Source organism: Branchiostoma floridae, chromosome 14 (assembly GCF_000003815.2).
Source record: "Branchiostoma floridae strain S238N-H82 chromosome 14, Bfl_VNyyK, whole genome shotgun sequence".
In the NCBI taxonomy this organism is placed as follows: Eukaryota; Metazoa; Chordata; class Leptocardii; order Amphioxiformes; family Branchiostomatidae; genus Branchiostoma; species Branchiostoma floridae.
In genome coordinates, this window is record NC_049992.1 from 17,915,193 (window position 1) to 17,927,934 (window position 12,742).

Below are 12,742 nucleotides of genomic sequence, written 5' to 3' on the forward strand. Positions count from 1 at the left end.
GCCGGGTCCCTGGTAATGTTTTGATCGTTTTCTGGACTGCACAACGGATTTGGGTTCTGGATCTTTTGTGAGGAGGTTGGATGTATGTTTGATTGAGAAGCCTCCATCTCATTCTGACATATGTTTGTCTCTGTTATTGACTTCACATCGTCATCGGCGATGTCGATTGCCTGTGGTGTATCATCTACAGCTTCAGTTGTATCGGGCATATGATTACCATCAGGCATATGATTACCATCAGGCATATGGTTACCATCAGACATATGATTACCACCAGGCATATAGTTACCATCAGGCATATGATTACCATCAGGCATATGATTACCATCAGGCATATGGTTACCATCAGACATATGATTACCACCAGGCATATAGTTACCATCAGGCATATGATTACCATCAGGCATATGATTACCATCAGGCATATGATTACCACCAGGCATATAGTTACCATCAGGCATATGATTACATTCAGGCATATGATTACCATCAGGCATATGATTACCATCGGGCATATGATTACCATCAGGCATATGATTACCATCAGGCATATGATTACCATCAGGCATATGGTTACCATCAAGCATATGGTTACCATCAGGCATATGATTACCATCAGGCATATGATTACCATCAGGCATATGGTTACCATCAGGCATATGGTTACCATCAGGCATATGGTTACCATCAGACATATGGTTACCATCAGGCATATGATGACCATCAGGCATATGATGACCATCAGGTATATGGTTACCATCAGGCATATGATTACCATCAGGCATATGATTACCATCATCATGTTCATTACACCCAATTTGTGTAGAACGATGGCCGTCCTTGTTGTAGCTCCTGTGGTTAGTTAGTTTCTCATATGTATTTTCGAAATATCGAGTTTCAGGTACTGTCGCGTTATCTTTAACAGGAACCGATCTATCGGCATCATTTTCAGATGGGCTGCATGATGTTGTTTCGTACATTGGGTTGGGCAGCACAGTGGAAAAAGCATATGGATCTAAATCTTTTTGTTTTCGGGGATTTGAAGTTACTTGCGTCAAACTGACTTCTGAGACATCGTTTGTGTCGACCGTTGGTACATCGTCTGGGGTGATGTTGTCTTCGGCCATGCTTGTCTGTCACCCTGTATGCGTTTGATATTTCAGAATCACATTATGTATTAAATAATGCATTATGGTCCCTAAAACTTTAAAATACAGAGCATAACCACAATACATGCGGAATAAGAACATATTCAAAAGTACAGATTAGTAGGGAGGGGTGCAGCTAAGTTTTAAAAAACGCAGAATAAAAGAAATTTCACAATATTTTCTCTTTATCTTATCAACTAGAGTTCGGCGACCTCATGCCTTCATGAAATAATTAGAGCGTTTGTAGATTTCATTCTCATTTGCATGATATGCATATCATAGTTAACATCATTGCCAAAGCTACCTACATGCCCAAAATCATTAAAAAAATATTATTCCTATTTTGAGATATGCTTTTCCGAATTGTTTTACAAAAATGCCCCTGCAATTCTAACCCTAGCCGCTAGAGGATCCAAATATACGTCACTCCTTCCCGAGCAAACAAGCCTAACACCTAGATATTGTGTCCATAACACGAGATAGAAAAACTGGAAGTTCCGTTGTAGTACCAAGAGAGCCTGCTAGGTCGCCCAAATTCTAACCATTTCCAGCGCGCGTTTGTCACATCCCACCAACACCTGCCTACCTGCCTATGTGCTTAGGCCAGGAGCTGGCCCCTTGCTCCGCTCCGTAAGAAGCCTCCAGGTAGCACGATCCTTTGCACTTGTCTCCGCGAACTTAATACTCTGTCCAATGTCCTTTCCCACCAACACAAAGTATGAAACCATTCCATACGCTTGCTCTTGAGTTATATTGTTCACAGACACACACACACACACACACACACACGCTGATGAACATATAACTTCCATGAATATTTCATGGAGTCAATAAAGAACGACAACTCTGCGTTTCTTTCTGCCAAGTAACCCTCTCTAAAGAATAAAGAGCCTTTTTTTCACATCTCTTGCTTTGATTCCACAGACATTTCATTGACCGTCTGACACTACCCTGGGAGCCATCCGGGGTCGGGCAGCTTTGGACAGTTTATCGGTAGCCCAAGGCAGTCATGCCCGCCGAGCTCCTATTAGCGCCCCGAGGTGTTAAGCCCGATTAGGTCCACCTGCCCTTTAGCGAATACTCCTCCGGGCTGAAACTCCACAGAGCGCTAATGTGAGGTCGGCGGGCAGGCTGCCGTGGCTCCCCGAACAAAACTCGCGAACAAATCTCGCTAGCTACCCGTCCTGTCTGGCTTCCCAGGGTAGTCTAACACACTCCCCAGGACAATATTGACTGGTGCATATTAGCTATAGTCACTGTTTACAGAATGCGGTCACAAAATTTTGATATTTTCATCATTTAAAGGGGTTTTGTATGCTTTATTTAGTGAAGAAACTACGAAATCATATATCTCTCTCTACTTTTCTACATAAATGCATAAGGAGTAAGGCATTAGTACTCACAGCAAGGCCTCTGTGGGGGCGACTTCGCCTTAAGAATTTGTCTCAGCTGTAAAAATGCAAAAACAATTCAATACTCCGTAAAACCGTAAACTCTAAGCAGATCCTACGGCACCATAAGACGGTATCAAAGCCAAAAGAGATAAAATAAACCGATCACTTATAGATATGACAGTATTTAAGCGAATAAAGTGTTTATATGATGAGGAAAATTATCAATAAGTAGAGTTGCATGACCTCATGCCTTCGCCAAATGATTTTACCTTTATAACAGGAATATGAATCGTGTTTTTCATTAAATTTGCAAATACGCTTCTCATTTGCATAAATCATATAAGTTGATCATGTCCTCCACCCAAATAGCAGAAGTACACGTTCAGAAAGAAGCTTTAATCGCTTTTTCTGATAATAAATGTTCAATGATGTCCACCTGTTGCTGATTTTATTTTTGGTTTCTGTAAGTTGAAAGTGTATATACATTGGGTATTTTGATCACCCAGGTGCACAATACGTACCTTTAGTCAGAAACTGGACAATCATATTAAGACGCAAGATATTTCAAAAACAGGTGTATGGGTATCAATATTAGGATATTATTAGTTTAGCAAAAGGAACGGTTTCAGTTGGGAAAACACAATCAAGTAAACGATTGGACCGACTATACTCACCGGGTAACTTCTATGGTGGTGCCTCACTGTAGCTTTATCTGGACTCCAACCAAACTCTAGATAGGACTGCGATATTTGCTCCTGGGTAGACAGATTTATTTTGTTTCGTTCCCGGTGTCAGTTGAGTGAAATGAATTATTCAAGACTCAGGACGAACCATTTCGCGGATGCCCAACATCGAATGTAGATGCTGACATTTGTGATCTCTTGTTGGTATATATGGAATTGACTATATAGTAAAGTTCTCGTCTGAACAAAAATGAAGTTAATTGCCAGGCACGTCTATGTATATATGAAGTATATATTCCCTTTTATTCAAAATACCGTAATGAACTTGCCCGAGCATATTTTTCTAAACATCAGACAGATGAAACATCAGGTTCTTGAATAGTTATCATACCACCGCGTTACGTAAGGTAAGGTCTACATCTCTTTGTCGCCATTGTGATTTCAAACATTTCGCTAAAATATTTGGTTACTTCTCTGCCATTTTCCAATATTTCATAATGCACAGTGTTGATGATACTTGAACTTGTTAGTTGACCGGATAGTAAGTACGGATATGTGCAATACTTAATCTCGCAAGCCTAGTCTCAAAGTACCTACTTTTCAAAACATAAGTCTCCTCATACAGAAGGCGGAGGAAAATGTCAAGCCATTCTTCAGACTTATAACAAGATTGCTTCTCATATTCATATATCTTTGGCAAGCAAAAGAAGGTGGGTGGTTATCAAGGAAGCTCATCTGTGTCGGTAGTAATCATAGCACAATGCCAAACTTTCTGCGAAATCCAAGGTATACACGGATAATGTCTACTGTATCTCTTTGTCGCCATTGTGATTTCAAACATTTGCTAAAATGTTTGGATACTCTGGGCCATGTTCCAATGTGTCATAATGTACAGGTTTGACGATCAGTAAGTGAACATGTTAGTTGACCCTTAGTAAGACTTAGTACAGATATATGCAATACGTAATATCAAGTCTTGTCTCAAAGTACCTACTTTTTAAAACATTAGCCTCCTCCACAGAAGGAGGAGGGAAAAAAATGCGAAATGTCAAGCCTTTCTTCAGACTTATCACAAGATTGCTTGTCATATTCATATATCTTTGGCTAGCAAAACAAGGTGGGTGGTTATCATCGAAACTCATCTGTGTTGGTAGTAATCATAGCACAATGCAAAACTTTCTGCAAAACCCAAGGTATACACGGATAAGGTCTCTTTGTCGCCATTGTGATTTCAAACATTGGCTAAAAACGATACTTTGGGCCATGTCCCAATGTGTCATAATGTACAGGTTTGACGATCAGTGAGTGAACTTGTTAGTTGACCCTTAGTAAGTACGAAGATGTGCAATACTTACTCTCGCACGCCTTGTCTCAAAGTAACTTTTTTTTCCAAAAATTAGTCTCCTCGTGCCACAAACGCAAGTGCGAAATGCCATCGAACTCTTACATAGGAAAAAATAACTCATCACAAGATTACTTCTCATATTCATATATCTTTGGCTAGCAGAAGAAGGTGGGTGGTTATCATGGAAGCTCATCTGTGTTGGTAGCAATCATAGACCAATGCTAAACTTTCTTCAAAAACAAATGTATGCACGGATCAAAACACCGGTATCATCTAAATGGTACCGGTCAGGACAATTGAGCAAATAATTAAACAATAATACCGGACAATAGATTCTTCTTTATTTTTGTTCTTTCACATCTGCTTCTTTGACTTTGGACATGGCTAAATTTGACATTCTACAATATTAGTATTCGTTTTCCGATATTCTAATGCAATTTACGGCATATATAGTCGCTAATTTGCTACTTTGTACGATTAACCAAAAAAATAAAACCACACGAAAATTGATGCGTGCGTCGATGTCATCCCTATATCATGAACATCTCTAGAAATAAAACAATTTCTCCAAGTGATCCCTTTTTTACGTTCACAAACTACCTCTTTTCAAATCCATTTTTATTGTACTATCAAAGAACCACCCACCTTCGGTCTAGAAGGCGCATGAATATAAGAAGCAATTGCAATATTATGATGAGTCTAAATTAAGGTTGTTCCTTTGCAAGAATTCGATGACGTTTTGCGCTTTTTTCATCATAACGAGCAGATTTTTGTGGAAAGTAGGTTTACTGGTATTTGTTTTATAAAGTATTGCACTTATCCCTAGTAAGCCATGATCAGGTAACAAGTTCCGAAATTGATAATCAAACCTGTGTATCATAACACAGTAGGAAATACTTCAGAGGGAGGCAAATATTTTAAGCATTGTTTGAAATCACAAGCAATGGCGCCAAAGAGATTTTGACTTTACCTTCGCTGACGTGACTCGGAGATATGATAATAACGCCAATGACACTTGGTGCTTCGGTCACTAAGATGCTTTATTCGGTGATTTCTGCAAATTACCAGGTATTATGAAGCCATAGACATATCAAGACAGGTCATTAGACCAGGGGAGGTGGGGAGGTCACCGCGCCAACTATGACATCATATAACTGCGGATTGACGCGTACTAAGACTACCAAACTTGGTAACTTCTCCTGGTGACCAATTATTAAGTATGTGATTTCTTGTGTTCACATGGCAATGAGTTTCTGACAGCCATGTTTTAGAAAAAAATACTGATTTAGGTTTAAACAATGAGGTTTCAAGGTCTTATTACTAAACCACACTTATTTTCCTATAACATCTAATGTTATTTCATGTTACCTTAATCGTTTTATATTCATAATTATGCTAATTCGATGACGCCATTGGTTAAAATCCAAATCGGCGGACCATTTTTTGACTCGAATGTATTAACCATCTGCTATTTTCATACAAAATAAAATTTACATGATCGTTTTCAGTTCATTTTTATTGGATTTCGTTGTAATGTGTAGACAGAATAGTATTTTAGATCGTGATCCAAGATGGCGGACATCTGACGTCATTTTCTACCGTCAATTAGGTTGTCAATGCAACAGAAGTCTTGGCTGTCTTACATATTGCCAATTAGGAACCCTTTTGGTTAATGTTTTGTTGAATACCTTTATGTATAATAGAAATATTTACACAGGTTTGTCCAATAAAATCGCATTAATGACATTATGATTACGTCATGTTATGTTACGTCACAATGATACCAAAATGACAAGTAAGCTATTATAAGATCAAACTTAACGATTACATCATTTGGTTTCCGTACACCAAGCCGTTTGGAAATTACGAAAGGGAGGCTGAATGACCCCCTTCCATCCATGAATTAAAAAAGCCCGGTCTAGATAATTAGGGTTTAACCCTTAAAAACATCTACTAAGGTTTTTGTTCGCCATTAAACATCAATAATGACAAGTGATAGTTTAAGTTACGACATTACAATACATAGTGAAGCTACAGGCTTGAATCCGACATATTGGACCGGCAATCTTGTTCAAATACGCTGACATTGTGAATTCTACATCATAAAATTTACTTTAAACGCCATACAATATTATAGTTGTGAAATAAAATCTAAAAAAAATCAGCACTGCCATATAAAGGAATAGAATAAAGAAACACATCGATCTATAAACGATAAAATGAATAAAACTTTTTAAAAGAACATCTAGTCAACGGTGCAAATGTTGTATCGAGAGGAACATCCTGTCAAAAGTGCAATACATTTTTTCCACATAAGGCCACGTCGATTTGATTATATTTCGAGAAGATTTCATTTCACCGGGCGTCAAATTTCGCCCATTTAAAAAAAAAAGATGACCATATTTTGAATCGCACAATTCAATTATTAAAGATTTCAATACATGCTGAAAATTCATAAACAAAATCGAAAAATAAATGCTTATGACGAAGAGTGCTGGAGCTGACTAAAAAGTGTTTTCATTAAAAAAAAGCATCTTTCACCTTCTTATTGATTTTGACTTTCCCGGAAGAAATCATAAATGATTGAATTAACAGGTGCCTTAGAGGTACATCCTGTCAATTAGTTTTACTATAGACAAGGATTTCCTCTTAATCGTGCCCGCTCATCCAGCGTTCTATTTTCTTGATGTCCTTGTTCTTCCTATAGTCGACACAGACGGGACAGTCACAGTGGTAAGTGGAGTCGCCGCACCAGTTTCCATCGGAGCAGCATGGGCGTTCACCGTCAGGGTCACATTCAGCAGGGTTGCCATCGTCTGCAGGGTAAGACTGGCCGTAACGGGAGTCGGCTCGCCACTTGGAAGCTATTGGGGCTATTAGAAGAAATGTTATAGTCAATATTTGCACACAAAAAGAAGCCTCGTAAGCAACTATTGCATTATATTTCTGAATTGAGATGTTTATTGCATCTCGAACACAAAACCGTGTGTTCCGTATCACCCGATGTAACCGACCACGGGTAGAATTGTCTGACCACCGAGGGCTGGAGAGTGATGCAGAATACAATGTCTTTGAGGGCAATGACCCTAATTGACGCAGCCGCAGAAGGTCCAAAATGAGTCCATACAGTATTTTAGCCTATTTTCGACTTATAGCAGGAAAATGTAAGAAACATTTCATATTGGTGAGGCAGTGTAGGTTGCAGATGTTCAGATTCGGCAAAAAAAACTAGGTTTTAGTCCATCTTTTCGGCCTGTGCTGACCCCTAATTTGAAGTAGTCAGTCCCTAAAATGACGTAATGAAATTCAAGATGGCGGCAGTTTTGACCGGTGGGAATCTTGCGCTGGTCAGAAAGTTTAAAATTAGACTTTTGGACACTTAAGATAGCGGGCTGTTGTGTGGGGTGAGTTCTTATGACCTGGAATGTTCACAGATGAGATTATGACACCCTGGACTTCCTAACTTTTACATTATCGCCTATGCAGATTTCTATTAGTGGTAACTGCTCTTGAGTCATTACAACATTTCAATGTGATTATATTGGATGTACCATGAAAATGGGCATTCCCTGAAAAGGTATGCCTTAAGACATGTTGTTGATGTCAGATAGCGTTTACCTTTCTCTGGTAGTAATTTCGATGTGGCCAAATATCCCACTCAGGACCAGGAGACGCTGCCGTGTCATTGTCACTTCTTCGGAGCCAACACCGTGCACCACCGCCCTCTGGCGATCCCGCGGGGCGATGGTTGAAGGACAGACATGGCGGGTTGGCGCCGTCGTAACTGCGGTAACCTTGCAGACAGCGGCGGGCACACTCGTCTGCGTCGATGTTGTCGTACGCTGCTATATTGTCAGGATGATCACCGAAGAAGTGGCCTTCCGCCTTAGTGAAGAGATCCTCGTACGATTCGTACGATACAGTCGCTAAAGCAGAAATATTGCCTATTATGAAGCATTTTAGTAGCAACACAATTTCACAGGAGGTAAGACCAAACCTCAATGACATGATTTGGGATTCGATATTTCTCCACTTCAAATGAACCTCGAAAGTTCTGAGCATGACAAGAACATCTGGGACGGCCCCAAGAACGGGCAGAAATATCTGGCACGCAGTGAGAATTTCTAGAATGTACTACAAATACCCAAACAAAAATAGTCATTCTGACGGCATTCCGGCTGATTCCTCTTGTCCCGTGAGAGGGCCTTTCTTTCCATATTACACGTGGTTATATACTGTGTACTTGCCCAATGCCCAGTATGACTAATGGTAATACAAAAATGAATTTCCCTTGTAGAAATTGCTAAACTTTCTTTCCAACACTGAAATCAATATAGGACTTACCCTGAATTTAGGGTAAGTAGAATATTGATTTCAGTGTTGGAAAGAAAGTTTAGCAATTTCTATAATGTATCCTACCAACACAGATGAACTTTCATGCTATGAATTTCCCTTACCTGATGGCCATCCGTAGAGGTTCAGTTCCCTGATCCCTGACCGAAGGACTGGGTGGGCGGGTGTGAACAGGATCTTCCAATACCGCGCAGTTCCCTGGAAACCGCCGAACTCCTGGCGCCGGTCCGTCCCTCTCTCCACGTTAGTGACGAGCAAGACATCCTTCCAGTCGTACGGACTCCCAACCTGTGACTTTTGCAACCTGAAGGCTACGATGTCAAGTTTATCGTGTCCGTAGATGTTGATTGCGATACGACTTAGCGTATGTGGTGCTGTGAGGTCAAGTACGATATACCAGTCAGAGTTAAAAACGCTTCTTTTGAGCGCCCAGAAGGTTTCAGTGTCCCCATCCAAGGCTTTTGTGGCATCATGTGTCGCTCGTTTGTTCTGAAACTGAGGTGCGTTGTAGGAGTCCACAACCCATGAATCGCGTTTGAGCCACGCAGGTACAACTGAGAAAGAACACAAAGTATTATTGTTAATCCAACATTATCAAAAAAGTACTAGATAGACAAACGTCACATTTCTCATTATACCTCTCTTGTATAAACTATGATAATTCTATTCATTTCATTATTCTTTATTTCAGGCACTACAGGCCCATAACAATACATACAATTAAAAACCGGGAGACATATATATATATACATATAAATAATATATATATATATATATACATATGAATACAGTGGGTACGACCGGATGATGCTTAAGATATGTACAAATGAAAGCATTAGTGCTTGTAGACCAGATCAACATAGTGTTGCCAGTAGTTACAGAGAGGGAACATGTCGGAATGAATTGTAAGCTTAATGATACCATTGTTCGAGTTGAAGAGCGAGTGACAAAAGAGTGAGTCAGTTTCCTTAAGGGAAGGGTGATTTTCCTTTACCTGATGGCCGTCCATAGAGGTTCAGTTAATCAGAAATAGTTGGCCAAACTCAAAATATCGATTTTCCTTAAATTTTGTGTGGTGGTAGGGCCTTGGTCCAATCCTACAAAAATGGCAAAGTTTTAGATCTGTGGTCACCGGTTGCCATCAATTTTTCAAAATGGCGGATTTTCACCAAGGGAAGGCCTTGGTCGCGTCCAAAATAGACCTTCTTTGGACTCCTGTAGCACCCACAAATTAACAGATATTCTATTAATTATCGCATATGTTATTACCCATATTCTTATTTAAAAAATGATATATCGTGATGCTCAAAATGTTTTTGTAGTGAGGTGCAGTAGATGTTTGAAAATTATGTGTTTTCGTGAATTTCCAAAATTGACAAAAATCCATTTTTTGACCATTTTTATTGACCATTAGCTCATTTACAGGTAAATCAATTTGCTTGATTTTTGGCACAATTATAGTTTGAACCTTTGTTTACGTCATATGTAAAAAACAATTTTGGGCCTCTTACGTATCAGACCGTGGTGGCCCCGAGAGTAAACAAATATTTCCATTTCAAGAAAGTCATAACCATAGAATTATTCCTGGAAAAACAGTCATAGCTTACCAAAAAGTGAATCTCAGTTTCATTTTATGTAGCAGAGGAACTTACCTATCACTGATAAAAGCAGGGTTGTTCTAGATTTTTATAATTGCCTTTGAAATGATTTTATTGATTTTTTTGTCATTTTTAGACCCAAAAAAATGTATATTTTGGCCCCAGCACCCTGGTATTGCAACCAAATGACATGAAGTTTGGTATAGGAATATCCTGGACATGTACACACATGGGTTGATAACTGGTTTGCCATATAATAGAAGAAAATGCTGAATTTTGTGACTTTTTTGGCATTTTCCGCCCAAAAAGTACATTTTTGGCCCCTGTACCCTGGTTTTACAACCAGATGACCTGAAATTTGGTATAGGAATGCCCTGGACTCATGCGCACATGGATTCAATAACACTCTTGGCATACTGTTCAACAAAATGCTAAATTTTGTGATTTTTGGTTTTTTTCTTTCCCAAAAAAGTAAATTTTTGGCTCCCCTACCCTGGTTTTACAACTGAATGACCTGAAATTCGGTATAACAATGCCCTGAACAATGCGCACATGGATTCAATAACATGTTTTACATACAGTACAACAAAATGCTTAATTTTGAGATTTTGCCATTTTTTTACCATAAAAGTCATTTTTTTGCTCCTGTTCCCTGTTTTTCCAAGTAAAAAAAATCGGTATACAAATGTAGGAGTGCCTTTGAAATGGCTTTTATTACCCGTTTTTGCATACAGTGCAAACGCTTATTGTTGTAATTTTTGGTCATTGTTTTACCCAAAGTACATTTCTGGCTCCTTTTTGTAATTTTTGGCCGAAAAAGTACATTTGTGGCCCATTAAACCCTGGTTTTACAACTAAATGACCTGAAATTTGGTATAGAAATGCCCTGGACACATGTACACATAAAGTCAATAATAATTTTGGCATACTGTGCAAAAAAATGCGAAATTTTGGTCATTTTTTTTTACAAAAAAAAGTACATTTTTGGCTCCTGTACCCTGGCTTTACAACTGAATGACCTGTATTCGGTATGGGAATGCCCTGGGCAGATGCGCTGATAGATCCAATAACACGTTTGGCATACAATACAACAAAATGTTTAATTTGTTATTTTTGTGCATGTTTTGCTCTTGTAGCCTGGTTTCACAACAAAAAAAATTTAGACGACCTAAACTTTCGTATAGGAATGCCCTGGACATATGCGCACATGGATTCAATAACATGCTTGTCATACAGTACAGTGAAATGCTGAATTTTGTGTGTATTCTTTTTGCCATTTTTTTTTCAAACAAAAAAAATGCTTTGTTTTTGGCTCCTGTACCGTTTTCTCAACTAAATAATCTGAAATTCGGTATGGAAGTTCCTTGGACACTTTTATAACACTTTTTGGCAATTTACAATTTACAAAGACACGTCATCTTTTAACATCTGCTGCACCTTACTACAAAAACATTTCGAGTATAACTTTATATCACTTTTCTTATTAGAATATGGGTAATAACATATACGGGAATCAATAGAATATCTCTTACTTTGTGGGGGTTATAGGAGTCCAGGAGGTCATTTGCCTGTAATACCTAATAGGGTACAGGAGCCAGAAATGTACTAATGAAAAGTTTACATAGTCTTAAATGTCACCTGGATATTGCTGTCTATTAGTTCTCTTCTTACTTTAGACAGTCACTGTAATATTTCTACAAGATATCAAAATATGTCTATGTCAAACTGACAAATATATGATTTTTATTTGTTGTAACAACTTTACTGTACATCTGAGGAATAGGCCGGGATTTGAAGACCAAACCACCCAATCCTTTTGTGAGCTCTGATTGGCTGTAAGAAACTTATCTGCGAGCTCAGATTGGTTGTAATATTCATGGTCCTGTCAACAGTGCCAATTATTTCACTATTGACAGGAAAAACAGTGCCTTTTATTCCACCGTTGACAGAACGATCCTGTCAATAGCGTCAAGTACGTATACTCTATAGCAATATTGTAAGTTGGGCAAACTCGTAATTCTACTTAGGTATACGCTACTGAAATATCGTAAGTCGGGCAAACTGTCGTGATAGTGTAAAAGAATTGCACTGTTGACAGGATCGTCCTGTCAACAGTAAAAACTTTGCACTGTTGACAGAGCGATCCTGTCAATAGCCTCAGGCTGTTTCTTGACGAAGGTAAGTGTCTATTTTGAGCCCTTGGTATGTGACCTTTGTACTG